Source organism: Mauremys mutica, chromosome 3, assembly GCF_020497125.1.
Source record: "Mauremys mutica isolate MM-2020 ecotype Southern chromosome 3, ASM2049712v1, whole genome shotgun sequence".
Taxonomy (NCBI): Eukaryota; Metazoa; Chordata; order Testudines; family Geoemydidae; genus Mauremys; species Mauremys mutica.
In genome coordinates, this window is record NC_059074.1 from 168,155,578 (window position 1) to 168,177,873 (window position 22,296).

General features: G+C 43.3%; 1 protein-coding gene across 5 annotated transcripts in view; it reads right to left on the reverse strand.

Moving 5' to 3' along the window:
* The window catches only part of HHAT (hedgehog acyltransferase), a 368,911-nt gene that overhangs the window by 188,589 nt on the left and 158,026 nt on the right, over positions 1-22,296 (reverse strand). The window lies entirely within an intron of this gene.

The following is a 22,296-nucleotide window of genomic DNA, read 5'->3' on the forward strand; positions in this document are numbered from 1 at the left end:
GGACCTGATACATAAAGTAAAGCAGAGCTCGCTTGTAGGACAATACCTCTATAACCGACATTTTTTTAAGACTTCAGCTACAAAGAGTTTGCATGATGTTTTCAATGGCATTTATGCAGTGCATTCAAACAAATATATTTTCATTTCCAATATTTTTACACGTTGTCTTAGCTCACCTAAACTGCATCTCGAAAAGCTACTGGCTAATACTTTTGAAAATGTTACCTGCATACTCTGAGAAAAAGGCCCTTCCCTCAGAAAAGGTTGTGGTCACTTCCTAGAAACCACAAGTACTGCTGAAAGCACAGAGGGGAAAATGACCTGAAGGTACAGTTCTACACAATGTCACATAATCATATATCTGTATTATTGAGCTGCTAAGTAGCTACAAGAATTAAGGTTGCAAATAGGGTACAATGTATAAGCCTTATTTTCAGTCCCCTCAACTTCAGCAAGAAGCCTCCTTGGGCCTGGAAATGGCATGCTAACTCTCAGGCTGGGGAAGACCTTTTCTGGCAAGTTGTAAGGAACCTGGTCTAACAATTTTTGAGTTAGAGGCAAGTAAATATTTATACTGCTTTCAAATTTTAACAGAAGTGTCCATAACTATAACTCAAACAGCTTACTTTCAAACCCTATCATTTTTACATGCTTATTAGTCCATGAAAACGACGGCACAGGCTAGCTTTGAAGAAAAATGCCTTAAAATTTGGGGTGGAAAGAGCTAGAGTTTTGTTTGTTTTTTGGCTAACTGGCTCATTCTGTGTGAGCAGCTGCAGGGAGAAAACATTTCATCAACAATTTGGCAGCTAAACCATTAGGTGTCAGTGTTAATCTCAGGTTTCACTAAAAATATCGTGTCTGAAGCTTTTTTTCCTTGCCTTCACAATGTCAACTGAGCACTAGGGTTGAAAGTTTATCATAGTAATTTTTTCCAGATATCAGCTATTCTTCCAGATGGGTCTTGTCCCACATCCCTGCAACCTAAGCACTGGCTGCCAAAGCTACTACTCAGGGTTCCTGTTCCTGATGGCTAGCGTCTCTTTGCCCTGCACATACTGGTATCACATAAGGGAAGACAGAGAGCCTAGGAGCCCAAAGAGGATACAAGAGTCTCATTTCAGCAAATCTTAGACCTTTGTAAGAACCAGAGCACAAATACCACCTCTCTGTTCACATTCATTTCCTTTTAGTAATCCTACATTTACAAATTAACCATAAATTAGTGAGAATTAACATTCAGTGACAAACTTCACAGAGAATTTCCAGACTTCTAGGTATTTACATGTGTTATTAATATACAATGTTAATAAGACTGGGACTTTAGCTGTCTCTTTTCCAAGCTGAAAAGGCAGATATGATTGAGGTCTATATAATCATGACTGGTGTAGAGAAAGTATATATGAGAAGTAGTAAACAACACTTCCTTCACACAAGAACTAGGGGTCACCAAATGAAATTAATAGGCAGCAGGTTTAAAAAAAAATTAAAAAGTATTTTTTCATACAACGCACAGTCAATCTATGGAACTCTTTGCCAGAGGATGAAGACCAAGACCATAACAGGGTTCAAAAAAGAACTAGATAAATTCATGGAGGATAGTTCCATCAATGGCTATTAGCCAGGATGGGCAGTAATGGTGTCCCTAGCCTCTGTGTTGCAGAAGCTGGAAATGAGTGACTGGGGATGGATCACTTGATGATTACCTGTTCTGTTCATTCCCTCTGGGGCACCTGGCACTGGCCACTGTCGAAAGACAGGATACTGGCTAGATCAGGGGTCGGCAACCGGTGGCTCGCGGCTCGCCAGGGTAAGCACCCTGGCGGGCCGGCCTGGTTTGTTTATCTGCCGCGTCGGCAAGTTCGGCCGATCGCGGCTCCCACTGGCCGCGGTTCGCGGTCCCAGGCCAATGCGGGAGGCAGGAAGCGGCGCGAGCCGAGGGATGTTCTGGCTGCGGCTTCCTGCCTCCCGCATTGGCCTGGGACCGCGAACCGTGGCCAGTGGGAGCCGTGATCGGCCGAACTTGCCGACGTGGCAGATAAACAAACCGGGCCGGCCTGCCAGGGTGCTTACCCTGGCGAGCCGCGAGCCACCGGTTGCCGACCCCTGGGCTAGATGGACGTTTGGTCTGACCCAGCAGGGCCATTCTTATGTTCTTTTACCCCACTTTTTTAAAATGGGGAATAATTTAGTTACTTACCAACTTTGTGGGGGAAGGGAAATGGGTGTTATAAATATATATATATATATTATATATAAATTTATATATATATATATAAATTTATATATATATAAATGGTACTTATTTGTTACAAATTGAAAAATGCAGTTATCAGTGGGACAGGACACCTGAAGGTTCCATGGAGGTTCCTATTCAGGATGTTAAAGTTGAGTTTGAGTTTAGGAGGCTACCCAGGAGCCAAGGACAAAATCCTGGCCTCACTGAAGTCAATGGGATTTTTAGACAACGACTTTAACGGGACCAGGATTTCACCCCAAGTTGTTAAATTCTGGCCCCACTAAAGACAGTGGTAAAATTCCTATTGATTCTAATTGGATCAGGCCCTTTACAAATTTACATTTCCCTTACTAACAGTCTCTATGAATACCCTAACATCTTGGCACAACAGGAAATGTTTCTCCTTGAGCAACAGAACATGGTCTTGGATTCTAGACTTCCAAGACTGCATTGTTTTGATATCTTTATTAAAGTTCCATTTTAAATATTAATACATCATCTGAAAGAAGCTTAGTCGTCATCCTTGTGACTCCTGTTTTGCTGAGAAAGCAGAAGCATAATTAATACAACCGCATTCTCTGTAATCTTGTACCTGCCACTTCCTTTGTTACGCTCTTTCACTTCCAAAGGAAATTAGCAAGATAAAAAAGAAAACCCTTATTGTTCTGTGCTTGAACTTAGTGGTTTTGAGAGGAAGAGTTAAAAAGAAAATGCTCATAATGATCAACATTCCCCGCATCAATCTTTAATCTTGTGAACACAACACATGGAAAATAACGTGTGTAAGATTTAGAAGAGAGAAACTGGACATATAAGAGCTCGTCAGCTAGTACACATTAAGTTAAACCCATAAAGGCTGGCTACCAAATATGATAAAATGTCCACACAATGAAACCTTCCCAAAAAAGATCACGGTTGGTAGTATCAAACCAACTCATTTTTACTTGGGGTTGAGGGGGCGTAGATTGCAGAAACAAAAAGAAACATGACTACACACAGCACAGGATCATCCATATCTAAGTATATAATCTTGATAGAAGGAATATTGCTACATGAATATCAGGTCAAGAAATCCTAAGGCTAAATCGATAAAGTCTCACAGTGCTTTAGCCCTTTGCTTCTCTTCCACTGTTTCTCATTATTGGACATAAACACAATATAAAGGAGTTTATTGTAGCTTTTGCCAGTGCAGTCATCTTTGCTTGAGCAGACTGCGCTGGCAAAAGCTACAATAAACAAACAAAGGGCAAATTTACCAACTGTGACAGCCCTGCTGAAGCAAAGATGACTGCACTGTCTGGGCCATCAGAGTAGGTTGGAAGACAGACGCATACCCAAGGACATGCTATACGTGGAGCTATCAGAGGGAACAAGGGCAGCAGGACGTCCCGAACTTTGCTATAAAGACACATGCAAGTGAGATATGAAGGAATTTGGAATTAGATCTTGACCAATGGGAAATCTTGGCAAGCGATCGTAACAAGTGGTGCCATCGTCTCCATCAGGGTATCAAAGTCCAGGACAGAAGCTGGCTCCTACAGCTTGAAGAGAAAAAAGCTCGTAGGAAGCCAGCAGCTCCCAACCAAGATACATACATTTGCAATAACTGCTAAAGATCACGCAAACCTCAGATTGGCCTATTCAGTCACATGAGACATTGCAAACCATCTACATCATAGGCTGCAATTCCCACTGTCTCTCGCAGACAAAAGGATGCCAACATTATAGCTTTTATTTACTGTGTGACCTGTTAATGGCAATCGCTATAAAACTTTTCCTTTTTTTAAATAGAGATGTGCTTAATCAATAGAGATGCCCCCCAACTTACGCAACCATTCTGTTCTGGAAAGCCGTACGTAACTCAAATTTGCGCAAGTCGGAAAAGTATACCCGTACATTACACAAAAATTTCCGCAACTCGAAAATCCTATTTCTGGCTTATGGAACTTTCCCATAAATGCAAATTTGCATAAGTCAGGTCTTGCGTAATCCGGGGAGCATCTGTATTCAGGTTACATCCAAATTTGAAATCCTAGTGTTCAGAAGTGATTGGACACAGTAGTTCAATAGAACTCCATCTGTAGTGATTCAGAATGAAGATTCCTTTTAATCAGATGCAAATCTTCTCTTCCCAAGGTCAGTATAACAAGAAATAAAGGAAAAAGAATCAATGACTGGAGCATTTTATCTCTTTTATTCTAAGTTCCCACAAGGATCAGTAACCCAGAACAAACAGCTCAGTACTAAAAAGTGATAGAGCTGCAGATAATATTCAACACCAGATGTTGGCTTGTTCAGAGTGCTTAATATTTAAGATAAATCTGTCTCTTGTATGTATTTCAGAAGTTTCTAAATGGTAGCACTGCTGTGATTTAACATTTTGACAGTTAAAGAATAGTAATAGTACAAACATTGGTTTTCTGTTGTTGCTAATCTTCAAAGTCATTATAGGTGAAGCCAGATTTAGTAAGCTAAATTAACTTTAATTGTAACAACATGTTTAAGTTTCACTGACTTCAGGGTAAGCCTGTGCTTAAGGGCTTTCCTGAATAGGGTGAGTTTACTCATGTGCTTAAAATTAGACAGGTGTTTAAATAACTTGCAGAATCAGGGCCTGGGAGCCTGAACAGAAAGTCCATTAAAGTCAATAGAAAGCCTTCCACTGACTACAGTGGGTCTAGATCAGGTTCTTTATGAATTAGGTGATAATTTATGCGTCTTATTCATCATTTTTCACAGACTGATGGACCACTCAGCTATGGTAAGTTTCCTAGCATTTTTCATTATTCAAACTTCATCTCAGTCATTGTATCTCAACAACAACTGTGATACTACACTTGATCTTAGCCAAAAGGCCTTCAAGACTATCAGTCACAAAATCTGAGGACTACAGACCAATTCAGTATTTACTGCAGCAGCACATGCAACCACCCCATTATTGCTTTCGTAGATGTCACAGAGTGGGACAATGCCACAAAATATGCAGTAAATCTCTAATGTCATCACAATTCAGCATCTCTAGCTGAACGCTTACCACATTTCTGCACTTTGGCAGGAGCCCAATATGTTTTAGACAAGGTTTTATAGAATTAATCCAAGTCTCAGATGTAAAGAACATTTTAAGAGCTGGCTGCCTATAGCAAGGGGTCATGGCCCCTACCAAGACTGACGGGGAGGAAGCACCATCCACCCCCTGGTGGGTGGAGCTGGGCCACCCACACCCACCCTGCCGGAAGCAGAGGGATGGGACAGGAAGCTTAAAAGGCAGGCCCTACACCTCAGTTGGAGGGGAGTTGGTCAAGGAGACAGATGCATCCCACCTGCTGCTGAGCCCCATAGCTCAGGATGAGCCCTGCAGTGCCGAGGACTCAAAAGGACTGCAGGGTCGGCCAACTGATGGGAGCATGGAGGAGCTACTGGGACTGCCATTCACTGTCTACCCCTGGAAGACGGAGGACACCCATGAGATAGAAGTACACTGCAATGGGGTCATAGATGTAGCCCAGGGACACCAGACAATAATTGGATTGTGTGACCAGAATACTGGTCAGTGTATTTTGGTGGGATCCCTGCTGACCCAGTGGCAGAGCCCTCCACCACTGGCAGGGCCCTGGGGTGGGACCCAGTGGAGTAGGGTGCGCCCGGGTCCCCCTACCCCCTCCGGCCACTCCACCCTAGTGGCTGCCTACCCACCTTATGCTGACAGGCCTGCATTTGTCTGCCGTCTGCCTGAGCCTATTGCTCTTCCCTACCCTGATGGCCCGACGCCCGTTAAACTGTGTTGCTCTTCCCTGCCTGAGGGCCTGAGCTCCCTAGACTGCTTACTGCTCAGCCCTATTTGTGCTCCACACTGCCAGAAGGCCGGAGCCTTGTAGTCTACTTGTCACTCAGCCCTGCCTAGAGGGCCAGAGCCTCAGAGACTGCTTGTCACCTGGACCCATCCAGAGGATGAGAGCCTCATAGACCACTTTTGCTCTGCTACACTCAGTGAGGTCAGAGCCTTGAGAATGCTAATTTCCCCTTAAGCTTTGTTGGACAACCACATGGTAGCAAGAAGCATGACCCTCTGCTGAGACTGAAGGGAGAGATGACCACCAACCTTTGGTGGAGCATGCCAGCACAGCCAGACCCATGACCAGGGGATTCGTGGCACTCCCAACCAGCCACCCACCAAGTGGCCAGAATGGAGTTGGACAAACTCATGAAATGGTGGGCGGAGAGCCAACAGCAGCAACAGACGACCTAGCTCCAACAGCAGCAGCTGGGGGCCCAGCAGCTGATCCAGGAAATGGGGCCCAGCAGCAGGACCAGCAGCAGTGCTTTCACCAGCTGGCTGCCCTGTTACCTAGTCCCTCCGGCCCTACTCCCAGAGGAATGGTGACAGCTGTGACAACCCTAGTGATGCCAGTATGGTACACGAAGATGGGGCCTGAGGCTGACCCAGAGGCCTTCTTGGTAACCTTTGAGCAGGTCACCTTGGCAGCCAGATGGGCCTCAAAGCAGTGGGCCACTCTCAGAGCCCCCTATTTGATGGGGGGCAGCCCAGGCCATCTATCGCGAACTCCCCGATTACAAAGCCCATGACTACGGGGCAGTGAAGAGGGCCATCCTCAGTGCCTTAGATAACACCCCTGAAACTTTCAGTAACGGTTCAAGGGGAAGACCTACACACCAGGGGCCTGACCCTGGATAGTGACCCAGGAGCTCAAAGGGACCTGTTGGCAGTGGCTCTAGCCAGAACACCACTCTGCCACCGAGAGAGCGGAGCAAGTGATGACTGAGCAATTTATCCACATCCTGCCTCCCAAAGGGAGGGCCTGGGTTCTTCACCACTGACCCACCACACTGAAGGCAGCCATTGGCTTGATAGAAGACGTCCTGGCTGCAGAGACCCCAGCGGCAGTGCCCGGCCATGGACTGTTCCTTTGGCCAGGTTTGCAACAGGGAATCCTGCACCAACCTCTGCCCTTTGGCCAAGGTGATCATCACGGTGTGCCTTGGCGGGAATCAAGTGCCCACCTTCGTGGACTCCAGCTGTGGACAGACCCTAGTGTGTCAAACCATTCACCCCTGTGGCCAACCCTGCACCGGGCAAGATTTGACTTCTCTGCATCCACGTGAACGCGAAGTCTTACTCTAGTGCCCAGGCCCACTGACTATGGATGGGCTAACCCATGTAATGATGGTGGGCCTAGCCTCAAAGCTGCCCTATCTTGTCATTCTCAGGCAGGATTGGCTGGGATTTGCCAAGGTCCTGCACAACACGAATGTCCAAGACCTCTGGGAGCACATGGTCCTTGAAGGAGACCCCCCTTGAGGACGAGACAGACAGACCCGGGGGAAGTGATCCCAGCAACCCAATAGCTCCATCTGGAGACCCTGGTGCCGCAGAGGGAGACACGACACCTCTACCATCTGACAAGTCAGGATCATAGGGAGGACCCCACACTGAGCTGTGCCTACGAACCACTGGTGTATATCGATGAGGCAGCCACAGGTCCCTAGTGAGCCGCCCAGTGGCCATGATTTCAGTTGATGAGGGAGTGCCTCTACTGAGATCCTCAGACCAAAGAATCCTGCTCCCAACTGGTCGAGTTCCAGTATCACCAGAAAGTGGTACTGACAACGGCCCACGATGTCCCTGTGGCCAGTCACCTGAGGCAGGAAAATACCCTGGTTTGGGTTTTGGCCCGGTTTTTCTGGCTAGGCATGCACCAGGACATCAGGAACTACTGTGCCTCCTGCCCAGAATGCCAGCAAGCAGCACGCCCCAGACATACATAAAGCCTCCCTGGTCCCCTTACCAGTGGTAGGGATGCCTTCAAGAGAGTTGTGATGGGCCTGGTGGAGCCCCTCACCAAGAACATCGTCAGCTTCTGATACATTCTAGTGGTGATGGCTTATGCTACCCATTTCCTGGAGGCCCTCCTGCTAAAGACTGCCACTGTGCGGACCATCGTGGCAGAGCTCTTGAAGATCTTCGCTCAGGTGGGCCTGCCTGGGGGAGAGTCTTACAGACCAGGGAACAAACTTCACATGTCAGCATCTTCACTAGGTCTGCAGCCTCCTAGGGATCAAAAGGCTGCAGACATCGGTCTACCAACCCCATACAAACAGGCTAGTCAGGCAGTTTAACCGGACTCTCAAAGATATGCTCCACAACTTCCCATCCTAAAGACCTGCGCCAGTGGGACCAACTAATCCCAGCACTACTGCTTGCCATCCAGGAGGCATGGCAATCCTCCACCAAGTTCTCTCCATTTGAACTGCTGTATAGATGCCAGCCCCAGGAGTTGCTTAACCTAATGAATTCTGCCTTCTGAATTAAGATGTTGAGTTGTCTAAGATCCAGAATGGGTCTCCACCCACTGTTCTTTTTTGGGACCTAGGAAATACAGAGAATAGAACCCTCTTCCTCGATACTGAGGCAAAATGTGCTCTATTGCCCTTCTGTCCAACAGAGATTCTGATTCCTGATGAATAAGGCTGCGAATCTGTCACAGAGATCATGGAAGACATGGATTCTGGCTGCTGCTGGGGCAGTCTCGGGCCACCATGCCTCTCCCACCCCACTCCCCCCACCCCCAAAGCACCAGCGGCCATTCCAGGCTGCGTGCCACCCCCAAGCACCAGCGGCCCCGCCGGGCCACTCCCTGTCCCAAAGCACCTGCAGCGCTGCCAGAGTACCCCCCTCCAGAGCACCCAAGATTAAACAAAAATACTCATGACTAACTGTCCTTGACCTGTCCATGACTTTTACTAAAAATACCCATGACTAGATTTTAGCCTTACTGATGAAGAATCACCTTGTGAGAGTGGTCCCAGAAGGGGGATCAGGAAGTGAAAGGAACTCTATGGAGCATCCCTGATGGACAAGACCTAATTGCCCGTCATGATTAGCTCCCCATTGCAGATGAACAGAGTGAGACTGCCTCCAAAGGTGACTGAAGAAGGGGCTGGTGTCAGAGATGGCAAGCGGGTCTCAATTAAAACATCAAAAGTGGCTCCTAGCAGTGGTCTGGGAATGGGTCACACTCATGGTGGTACAAGGGACCAAAAAGTGGGCCCTCTGTGTCTTCTCTCACTTGTGGGGAGGTTCGGCAGTAGTATGCATAAGGAGGCAGCAGCAGTCTTGGCTTATAGGTTTGCCTTTGGTGCTTCCTCCTTGGGGCTGATGTATAGATTCCCAGGCAGAGAAGGGTACACCTTGAATCTTTCAATGAGTGGAGAGAGTCATCAATCTTCTCGCTAAAGAAGTTGGACTCATCCCAGGGAAGATCTTGACTAATATTTTGCACCTCTCTAGGGAATCCTGAGGATTGCAACCATGAATCCCCCCTCATGACAATACCAGTGGCCAAGCTTCTGGATGCTGTATCTGCTGTATCAACTGCACCCTAAAGGGCAGTTTTCACCACCAACCTGACCTCCTCTAAAAGGAAGAGGAACTGTACTCTGTCCACAGAGGGAAGTTTGTCCTGAAAGACTGTCAGCCTAGAGTAATTATTAAAGTCATACCTGGCTAACAGGGCCTGGTAATTAGCCATGCTGAATTGCAAGCCCATAGAGAAGAAGACCTTTCTTCCCAGCCCTCTTAGGTGTGGGCGCAGGATGCGGGGGTGTGACAGACCAATCTCGCCAGTTCCAATATGGCCTGTGAGGGCTACCTTACAGGGGCCCTGAGGCTGCAGAATGTTCAATAGTTGGTGTGGATCTTGGATTTTTTCAAGAGATATCTGGAGATCATTAGCCACTCTTCGTAATAAGTCCTGCTACTGCTTATTGTCAGCTGGTACGGAAAGGGAGGAAGGACTGCCTTTTCAGGGGAAGAGGAGGAGATTCCTGTCAGAACTGTTGGTATCTGCGGTTCCAGTTTAACATCCTCCTCCTCTTCATCATATACAGATGGAATAGGTTGTGGACACATGGGAGAAAAAAGAGTGGAAAGACTCCTGAGTGGGTCCCAGACATCTGGCGTAAGGATCCCACAGCCCCCAATAAGGCCAAAAAGAGGGGGCAACCATTTGAGAGGGATCCCACAGGATGGGGAAGCATTGGTTCCAATGAAGGTCATGCCCATAAGGATACTGACTGTAAGTTGTGGCTTGTTTGTCTAGGCTTGGCTCTCCCCAGGCGGATGAAGGAGGCACCAGTTCATCAGATTCATCTGAGTCTGAAAATTGCTTCTTTTGGAATGGCAGAGCCATCAATATCAGGGCAATCTTGCCGGATGATTGTAAGTGAGATGGTTCCTGGGACACCAAAGTAGCATCATCTGCCAGTGTAGTAATGTCCCTTAAGATGACCAGGGCAGAGAAGAGAGGAGACTACGGGTAGGTCTCTGTGCATCCCAGTGTGCTGGGGGTTTAGCTGGTCAGCACCGAGGGAACCAGAGCATCTTTTGTTGTGGTGCTTTATTTGGTTGGACGAGTTGATACCAGAGTCCGGAGCTGAACTCATGGATGGGACCAGCAGATGATGGTCCCTATCATTCAGTACAGGGACTGTACCGATAGATCCTTCTTCCTGTGCACTTTACCATCCAGTCTGGTTATTTTTTACTGAACCAGTTCCTTAGGGTCAGTGCATAAGGGCTCACCCGACCTTGATGGGATCGGGGAAGGAGCGCATCTCTTTTGGATAGTCCTTGATGGGGATCTCTCCTTGCACCCTTGAGAGTGTTCCTTGCTCTTATGGGAAGCCCTGGAGGAAGAGACCTTAGGCTTAAAAACCAAAGGCTCTGCTCCTATGCATGTGCTCGGAGGGGCGCTGCTCATTTGGTGAGGGTTAGGGTCAGGCCTGGATCAGAGAGAGGTCTCATGGCCTTCTCCATTGTTGTCTAAGGTGAAGCTCCTGGGCTTCGCAAGTTCTTGGTGGAAACGAGTGACAAATGCTTCACATCATTGAAATATGTGTCCCACCCAGACAATAGAGGTATCATTGGTGTTCGTCACTGACAGAGAAGGATCTAGGGCAGGAGATGCAGTTTTTAAGTCTGGGACTCAGCATAGTCCCCACTGCTCTGCCTCACTCCAATGTTTCCAATCCAGAAAGAAAATGAAGTTAAAAAAGAGTAACAGATAAGAATCAAATGAAAGGAGAAAAAGGAAAGGAAAGAAACACAGGAGAAAAGGAGAAAGGCCTTTTTTATCATTTAACACTTTTCTGTTCCCCCACAACTAAAGCACAAGACCAAATCTGCAAGAACAGGGGCAAGGATGAAATGGGTCCACAGAGAGACAGATTAGATGTATATTAACACACATGATTGAACTGAAATGGTTGTCTCCCCCTCCTAGTAACTGTTTTCAAATTATACCATAATTATTCAAGTGCAAGTGACCAGCTGAATGTAAATTTTAACCACTGCTCTTGTACTAGAGAAAATAAATATTGTGTTTGTTAGATAAAAATTCATTGTCTATGCAAAGCTGAAGCCATGCATGCCAAAACAATGTGTTCTAAGTCAGTGAAGATGCACTAACAGAGGCAAGGCAGGATTAATTAAGTTTGTTCAGCAATTTGAAGTTATAAAGCAGTATAATTACTAAGTATTACTATTATTGCTACTAATGTGTGTGTACTCAACTGTTTATGGACGGGAATGAACAAGGAGGGGTGAAACGGGTGGCAGTACTTTAATGTCTAGACACTTCAGATTACTTAATTACCAGCTATGTGCTGACTCCTCTGATAACAAATACTGATTCTTGAAAATAATTCCCATGACTTTTTAATAAGAGAAATTCTCTCCTTTTAGGGAGAGGGCCATCTGGGATTAACCCATGAGATATTTTTAAAAAAAAATACACATTGGCATTAATATCAAAATGTATTAAGAAAAAGATATTCAACTATGATCTAATGAAGTTCAGCTGGTCCACATTCTCTCACTAGGGTTCAATAAAGCTTCCTATCTATTCTCTGACTGTATACACAAATGCATCCTAACAAGGCAGCTAATGAGACAAACAAAAGAAGCAATTAGTTTTGTCATGGCTCCAAAGAACAGAATTTGCATTAGCAAAATTTCTGCCTATCTTGCCATGGACAATACTTTTGTATATTTGAAGTTGAACACCACTTTAAAATATATTGGTTTGTTTAATTTCTGTATATACCAAGAATGTTACGATCTCCAAACGTGACTTGCACTTCTGTAATGCAAACCATTTAATGCTCTCAAAGTATGTGCCATTCTATACAGGTTCTGGTACCAATCATTAAGCAATATGACTAACATCTGTCACATGGGATTTGCTCTCTCCCTCATCCTCTCCTCAAGAGGCTCTAGTGGCAGAGGTGCAGTTTCCCTTCACTGCTCATTGGGTGTCTCTCCTGTAGGATTTCAAACCATTTTAACACATCCCGCTGGATGTCTCCCACCTTTCTCAGACAGGACAGCAGTATCTGATAGTCGTCAGAATTCAATGTTGCAGAGAGATCCAGGAGTATGATAATGGATGGCTGTCCAACATCTACTGGCAGCATTAGCTTGTCTATCAGTGCTACTGAAGTTATTTCTGTCTCCTGTACCAGCCTGGATCCTGATTCTACTGGGTTTAGAATATTACCTTCAATTAGATGAGCCTCTAGTTGGCCTTTGGCTAGCTTTTCTATGAGCTTGCTCAGAAATGGGAAGTTTGATATTGACACTAGGACTGATGTATCCAGGGTGGGTTTCCTCAGTGTTGGCTGGACTACTTTGTGTTTGAAGGACAGGACAGAAGGACGATTCCTTTCTCGAATGAGGCATGGCTATTTTGATCATTAGTGGTACCAATTGCTAATGACTCTCTTTCACAAGCCAAGAAGGGCATATGTTGACTCAGATTAACAGGTCTTGGGTTGAAATTCCTATATGGTGGCTCATACGTCTTGAAGAGGGAATATCCTGAACTCCAGGAAGGCAGGCAGGTGTTGGTTGACTGGTCCAGGTGAAAAGGAACCATACGGGTGGAAAAGCCTTCCCAAATGACATTTTCAGTGAAGTAGGATGATAGCTCTTCATACCACTTGGGGTTGGTATGGAGGCTGTAGGTACTCAGCATCAATGAAGCCATTTACCATTCTGGATAATTCTTTAGGATGAGACTTGGCAGTTTCAATGAAGACTAATAGGCATGTTCTCTTGGCATGTAATATAGCCTCAGCATAGGCATGAAAAATATTAATGACTTAATCCTCATAACATCCCTGTGAGAAAGGTAAGAATTATCCCTATTTTACAAATGGGGAGAGATACTCAGACACTGATTGGTCCAGGGTAACACAGGAAGTTTATGGCAGAGCCAGGAATAGAACAGAGACCTCAGCCTTGTGTATTAGCCACAAGATCATTCTTCCAATCCAGAAATAATCCATAACAGACAATAACATTTCTGAAATAATAAAGCACTTATAAAAGTAACAAATAAATACCAGGGAGATCCACATTGTGACCAGCTGTTTTCACTGTGACCATAAATACACCAGATGTGGGTACAAACACCAAGTAATGAGCAAGGTAAAAAAAACAAGCCCTACATATAACAGAAGTTGTTAAACTATCCAGTTTGCAAACACATGCAATCCTACACATATTTCACATATTGGATTTATATGAGTCAGTACATGATCTCACTTATAAAAGATTATAGTCCCCCTTCTTAGATCATAGTCCATACACATGTGAAATACATTAAATATACCTGGTATACTATCAATAAATGTGAAACGTATTCTTTCCATGGGAAGTCTGCATGTGAGTCCCTGGGTCTACTAGAACAACTTAAGTCAGGGGGATATCAAAGAAAATAGGGAGACTGTAAACAATTAATTTAATTCTTTCCTGTTGCCTTCACTGGAAGGATGAGGGACAAATACCCCCAAGGTTACCCTTCCAGTGGTGTAACTAATCATTAACAATTAGTTATTTGTAAATGCAGTCATAACATTTTCCTCAAGATGGTGGTGAGCTTGTGAAACAACCTACTGAGGATATCACTAGCATTAACCAAAAAAATTACATTTATTAATAACAAACAGGCAATGAAAACCATATGGGGCCAAATATATATAGCTCAGTATAGTCAGGAACATTTTTAGTGAGGTGGCAACATATTCATCAAGAGCCATCAACACTTCCCACAGAGCATCCTGGAAAATCCAGTAAAAGTACAGGGATGTGACAAACACTTCCAAGCTAGTCACAATACAGTACATACATCAATCAAACACACTGTCTCAATTCTTGCTAACTATTGTCTCCTACAAGGTAATAATCAGCTGGAGTTTCAGAGCTGAAGATGAAACATCATGTATAATGCTGAGTGTACTGTTGATTGACATAGAATGGGCACTGTAATTAACTTGAATTATTGGTCATCTTCAAGAAAATAAGCAATAAACAAAGACAACATTGTGAGTATTCAAAATTCTTTGGATTCCCAGTAATGAGATGTAAGATTAAAAGGTTTGGATGTTTACAATTCACTACTTTCCAATACCGTAAAGAATAAGGCAGAAAGTAAAAATATTATGGATTTGGGCATTTTGTAAAATATCACACAACTATAAGCTGAAATAAGTAAATGTTTATGTCTTGTTCATAAAGTTCTAAAACGTGGCATATGTTCAATAATTGCTTATACAGGCATAGGAAATGCAGCATGTGTTTGAAACTTGGATGGTATGCTCTTTTCGGAGCTACTATGCATTTAAAGCTATATGCAGGCATATTGTCATTTAGAATCACAGAATTGTAGGACTGGAAGGGATCTCAAGAAGTCATCAAGTCAAACCCCCTGCACCATGGCAGGACCAAATAAACCTAGACTATCCCTGACAGGTGTTTGTCCAACATGTTTTTAAAAGCTTCTAATATGGGACTCCACAACCTCCCTTCTAAGCCTAGTCCAGAGCTTAACTATCCTTACAGTTAGAAAGTTTCCTAATGTCTAACCTAAAGCTCTCTTGCTGCAGATTAAGCCCATTACTTCTTGTCCTATGTCCAGTGGACATAGTGTAAATTCATCATTGTCCTCTTTATAACAGCCCTTAACATACTGGAAGACTTACGTTGCCCCTCAGTCTTCTTTTCTCACAACTAAACATGCCCAGTTTTTCAACCTTTCCTCACAGGTCAGGTTATCTAAACCTTTTATCATTTTTGTTGCTTTCCTCTGGACTCTTTCCAATTTGTCTACATCATTCCTAAACAGTGGTGCCAAGAATTGGACACAGTTCTCCAGCTGAGGTCTCACCAGTGCCAAGTGGAGCGGGACAATTACCTCCAGAGATTTACATTCAACATTCCTGTTAATAAATCCCAGAATCATATTAGCTTTTTTTACAGCTGCATCACACTGACAACTCATATTCAGTTTGTGATCCACAGTAACCCTCAAATTCTTTTCAGCAGTACTACTCCCTAAACAGTTATTCCCTATTTTGTAGTTGTGCATTTGATTTTTCCCTTCTAAGGGAATTTAAAATATTTAAAATATTTATAAAAATTGTTGCATTAAAGTATACATGTTTGCACATAAAATGTATATATATTTTTAAATATAATAATCAGCAATGCAATATTGTATTATCATGTTGCATCACAAGGTTATGATTCAGACATAAAACATTATGGAGAGATACCTAAAGAAAAGTGACCTATTTTTTTTTAGTTTTGGAATTTTCCATGTTAGTTTGTTTATATAAATATATAAACTATATACATAATATATAGGCAAGTGAAAACACAGGCCAAACTACTCAATATGCAATGCCTAAAGTTGGGCAACTAAATACAGATTTAAGCATTTAATAAGTAGCTTGATTTACGGGAAGTGCTTATTCTCTTTCAATTCTGTATCTCAATGAAAATACTTAGAAAAGCCTCAGAAAAATAAGGAGAAACCTACATTATATTGAACCATCATGCAAACTTCTCAACTTTGAGGTGTTTAAATATACTTTAGAACCTTTAAGATAAATATGCTATAAAGATCTTGCAACTAGGGCTGTCAAGTGATTAAGAACATTAATTGCAATTAATTGCACATTAAAAAGATTGATAACGATTAATCCTGCTGCGAAACAATAGAATACCATTTATTTAAATATACTGATTTCTCTTACAACACAGAATACAAAGTATATAGTGCTCGCTTTATATTTATTACAAATATTTGCACTGTAAAAAAGAAACAATACAAGTACTGACGCGCAATCTCCTTATCATGAAAGTTGAACTTACAATTGTAGAATTATGTACAATTGTAGAATTGTAGGATTATGTACAAAAAATAACTGCACTCACAAATAAAACAATGTAAAACTTTAGAGCCTACAAATCCACTCAGTCCTACTTCTTGGTCAAACAAACAAGTTAGTTTACATTTACGGGAGATAACGTTGCCCACTTCTTGTTCACATGGGACCAACACATTTTCATTTTCATCATCTGAGTCAAATGCCAATGTCAACCAGCAGAAGGTTGATTTACTTTTCTGATGGTTCATGTTCTGTAGTTTCAGCATTGAAGTGTTGCTCTTTTAAGACTTCAGATTCTTAAACCTTGGGTCGAGGGATGTATCTATCTTTAGAAAACTTACGTTGATACCTTCTTTGTCATTTGTCAAATCTGCAGTGGAAGTGTTCTTAAAATGCACAACATGTGCTGGGTCATCATCCGAGACTGCTATAACATGAAATATATGGCAGCATGTGGGTAAAACACAGAGCAGGAGACATACAATTCTCCCCCAAGGAGTTCAGTCAAATTTAATAAACACATTTTTTAACGACCGTCACCAGCATGGAACCATGTCTTCTGGAATGGTGACCAAAGCATGAAGGGGCATACAAATGTTCACATGCCAGATATGCTAAATACCTTGCAATGTCGGCTACAAAAGTGACACATGAATGCCTGTTCTCACTTTCTGGTGACATTGTAAATAAGAAGCAGACAGCATTATCTCCCATAAATGTAAACAAATATATTTGTCTGAGTGATTAGCTGAACAAGAAGTAGGACTGAGTGGACTTGTAGGCTCTAAAGTTTGACATTGGTTTGTTTTTGAGTGCAGTTATGTAACAAAAAAAATCTACATTTGTAAGTTGCACTTTCATGATAAAGAGACTGCTCTACAATACCTGCATGAGGTGAATTGAAAACTATTTATTTTGTTTACCATTTTCCAGTGCAAATATTTCTAATAAAAATAATAATATAAAGTGACCACTGTACACTTTGTATTCTGTGCTGTAATTGAAATCAATATATTTGAAAAAGTAGGAAAACATCTAAAATATTTAATATATTTCAATTGGTACTCTATTGTTTAACAGTGAGATTAAAATGTGATTAATCATGATTAATTTTTTGAGTTACTCACGTGAGTTAACTGCCATTAATTGACAGCCCCAACCTTTAGTATATGTAATAAAAGAGACAAGAATCCCCTATGCCAGCTGACTCTTTAGGGCACTTTCCATAAAGCCACTGTGAACAGGACCAAGAATCTCATGCACAGTTCTTTCAAGATTATTTATCCAGGGCAAAGAAAAGGCAGGCAGAGTAAATGCTGGATCTCGTGAAGTTTGGATAACGCAAAAATCAGTTCTTATATGGCATGGACATTTTAAAAAGGCATGAGTTAGGATTGTGATAAGCATTTTTAAATTATGTCATCAGCAATTATTAAGTAATTAAGTAATCAAAATCTTTATGCTGAAAATAGCCATGCAGTGCAAAATCAGATCATGGTAAGTGTGGCATTCTATACCTTGGGGAGCATCCTGTAACCCCCATATTCCTCATTTTTATATAATCGTGATCTTACATATAAAATGTGCCTTGTAAGGTATCAGGGGAAAGGTTTTGATCTGCTGAAAGTCATTTCTCTATCCATATATGTATATCATTAATGCATATGAAGTTATGAGACTTGTGTTGTATAGTTGTCACTTATACATGCTGTAAATTGGGGAATCAGCTAGATATTAGCTCCCCAGAGGCAAGAGCAAGGAAAGTAACCAACACCTGGGTGGGGTTTCAAAAAACCCATCAACAACCATTGTCCAGCAAGGGAGCTACAATTCATTGACTCACCTGCATGAGGCCACACCAGGGGAATTGCTCAAACCCTGCCTGGAGACTCAGCAATGCCCCCAGACATGCCTGGCCTTGTGCTCCTCATGCACATGGGACTGAGGTTATAAAACAGACAGTGGACACATGCTGGGCCTTTCTCCTGCCCCCACCTATGCCGCAAACAACTGAGACACTGAAAAGACGACAAGACTCCAATGGAGGAGATTGGCCCAGGTTTAAGGGACAAATCTATATATTAAGGAATGCAATATCCAGTGGGGTGAGAAAAACTGCTTAATCTAGTTGCTGCCCAGTCTAATAGGGTTGAGAGTTTAGATTGCATGCTTATATTTTATTTCTTTTGGTAACTAACTCTGACTTTTCACCTATCACTTAATATCACTTAAAATCTATCTTCTGTAGTCAATAAATCTGTTTTACTGTTTATCTTTACCAGTGAGTTTATATGAAGTGGGTGGCATATCTGCTCAGGTTTTGCAAAGGCTGGTGTATATCCACTTTCCATTGATGAAGTGGTGAACCAATTAATAAATTTGCACCGCTCATCCTGGGCAGTGCTAGACGGTATATTCCTGAGGCACAGTGCTGGGAGCTGGGGGTATTTGTCTCTGGTGCCTTTCTCTGTGTGATTCATGAGTGGCTCTGGAAGCATTCAAGCAATATTGCTGGGTTTGAGTCTCCAAATTCTGTTGTGCTGAGTGATCACAGCGCCTGGAGGGGCTTGCTGCTTGTCACTAGCAAAGCATTGTGAGAGAGAGCCCAGACTGGAGAGAGTTAAGGAGGCACAGCGATCCCATAGTCCCAGATTGCACCCCATGGGGATCCCATCATAGTAAGTTTCACAACAAATCCAACTCTAAATGCAAAATTTATGAAAATCTTCTGGTAGGACAAATTTATACTCCTGTTTTGTACTTAAACATTTTGATCTACAGTTTAAAGCACAAAAAGTCAGTCATATGCAGTTTTTACTCTCTACAAATTAAATTCTGGAAAACACTTACATACCACTTTGCTATCTGGCCATTACAGTTACAGATTCTTAGCCCTGCTGCTGGTGATGGGAATGAAGTAATAAGCCCACACATTTTTGCATCTTATCCCTATGCGAGACAGCTCATCCTTCGTACCATCTGTCTCTTCTGCAATGTCTAGAAGTAGGGTACAATGTGACTGTGTGACAGTCCCAGGGTTTTTGATTTTCGGGCTATGCCCACGTAGAAGCCTCATTGAAATTGCTTCGCTGGGGCTTCATTTGTAGCCTCTGACATGACTCACACTTTGGATTGAGAAACCTCCTGAATATTTCACTTAAGGCAGTGAGGTAAAGTGGAGGAAATTGGGATCCGATACAGGGCAAGATACACTCTTGGAATTTTGGTGTGAAATACCAGAAGTAGTATTTGATTTGGAACCTGACAGCAAAATTTCAAACCTGTCAGCAGTTAGTATTAGATCCAATTAACTGCTTGGAATCTTTGAAAGATCACTTTTTACCAATCTTTAACAAGAGTTTCCTCTCTTTTTATCTTTAGGGCTCCTCCTGTGGAAAGAAAGAGTCAAGGAGGAAGCAAGACCACCCCACCAGTGCTCCCACACAGCAGTGCTTTACGCATGATTATGTATTATTTGTACTGTGGCATACACAGTGCTGAAAAGCAGTCTGAACATGAGCAGGATTGTAATACATAGCCACATTCCTGGTCAACTTCAAATGGATGTAGGCACAACATGGAAGTACTACTACATAGGTATGCGCAGGGGCAGCTCTAGACATTTCGCCACCCCAAGCAGGGCGGCATGCCGCGGGAGGCGCTCTGCCGGTCGCTGGTCCCGCGGCTCCGGTGGACCTCCCGCAGGCGTGCCTGTGGAGGGTCCACCGGAGCCGCCTACCGCCCTCCCGGCAACCGGCAGAGCACCCCCCGCGGCATGCCGCCCCAAGCACGTGCTTGGCATGCTGGGGTCTGGAGCCGCCCCTGGGTATGCGGATGGGCAACTTGCCATTGTAAATCTTCTTCTGCTGCCAATAGGATAAAGGGAAAAGGAGAAATAATTGCTACCAACAAATGGCTCAAAAGCTGTGAAACTCCTATGTAAATCTTGATCCCCCCGAAACTCTGACTCTCTCACCATTTGAAGAAAGAAAGAGACACAGAGATAGACAGAAAGAAAGATGGCATCCTCCAGAAGAAAAATTAAATTAGTGCTCTGGTTCCTATGCTCCGAGGCAACCCAAAAAATACTTGTATGCCAAAAGTAATGATGAGAATTTAAAAGATATCCCACATGACACACATGGAGTGCACCAACAGTCTGTTGAAATGTTGCCTCAGCAGCAAAGATTCATGTGGTGACACAAGGCCAATTGCACTTGCATCAGCTAATGGCCTTGTTCCAGTCACAACACCACCACAGCAGGGATAAGTCATCTCCAGAACAACTGAAAGAACTATAAGAAGTATCCTGTCTGCATTGGCCATTCAAGTGCAGTTCACTCAGCCTTGATATAATTTAACAGCTTTAAAAAATAGCAGCTGGGAATAAAAATGTGCCAGAGTGCCAAAAATCAAAAGAATTTACTGCAATTGCAGTATAGACAAAGCTTTTGTATATTTGACACTGCCAATGTTTTAAACTCACTCCTTTGTTGTCAAATGATGCTCACTGAAAGTCGCCTTTCTTGATATTGCTGTTAAACTTTGGGGCCTTCTAATATTTGCATTTCACAAAGACATGTAAGTATAAGAATCGTAAAAAATCTACTGTGTTCATTATTACCTACTGCAAACAGGAATACTATGAAGTACGAAGACTACATGACACATAAAGCACTTTAAGACAGCCTGTGTACCAACAATATTTACTTGGCCAGATGGCCGCCTTTAAATAAACTTAAACAGAGCAATGACAGAAGAACTCTCTCAGTCCCTTAGAATTTCCAAACCATATAAAGAGAAATCAACTAAAGGGGTGTAGGGGAAAAACAGAGTGAACAACATACACCAATCATGAATAGTAGTGTGTGATAGATGAGTGTCATTAAATCAGTGACTTTATGTTTTGATCCCATATTCCCTAGTGAATTAAGGAATGCATATCCTTCATATATCATCTTTGCTTTGTTTGGGCTTGCCTTATGAGTCTCATTTGTGAGTGTGTGTAATCAGTCGTGGAAAGTGGTGATTTCGGGGTAAATCCTGGGGCCCCTGTGCAGCTGCAGATGGTCCAAAACGTAGCCAGAGTGCAGCATTCTTCTTGCCCAGGGATACAGGAAGTAGAGAGCCTGGGCAGGGGCACTCCTGGTGGAAGAGAGAGTTCTATCCCCAAGCACTCTGTACATAAGACTGCATCTGAACATTCAACCTGTAGTGCTTAGGGATGGTGCAGAGGGAGTGGCAGGTAGCTGCTTTACAAATCTTTTGCACGGATTCTTCACCCTTCCTTATATCACCTAGGAGGAGTAAGCTTTGTTTCTAAGACAGGGGATTATCCTTGCTGCCCTGTAAGCTTCCTAAAGAAGCATCCAGTCCATTTGACTAGAATATAGGGAGACACTTTCTTTCCTAACTTTCTTCAAATAAAAGCCAGGCAAATCTTCAGAAGACTCCCTTCGTCCTGCACACCCTAAGGATACAGGCAGAAACCAAGCAGGACAATGTCCTTGTGTAAATTAAAGGGTCACTGGACCGTTAAGAAGAAACTTAGACATACAAAGAACCACTTTGCTTCTGTGCAAAAGTAACCAGAGGGGAATGAAAGAGGGCAGCTGCCTCCCACACCCTCCAAGCAGAGGCACTCAAGTGTAGAGCCCTGTGCAGATACAAATTTATATCTGCGGCTGCAGATATCCACAGATATAAATTGGTATCCACGGAACCGCAGGGCTCTCCCGGGAACCGGAGCAGCAAAAGAAGCAGAATGCGGGGCCGCCACTCCCAGGAGCTAGTGGAAATCACAGCAT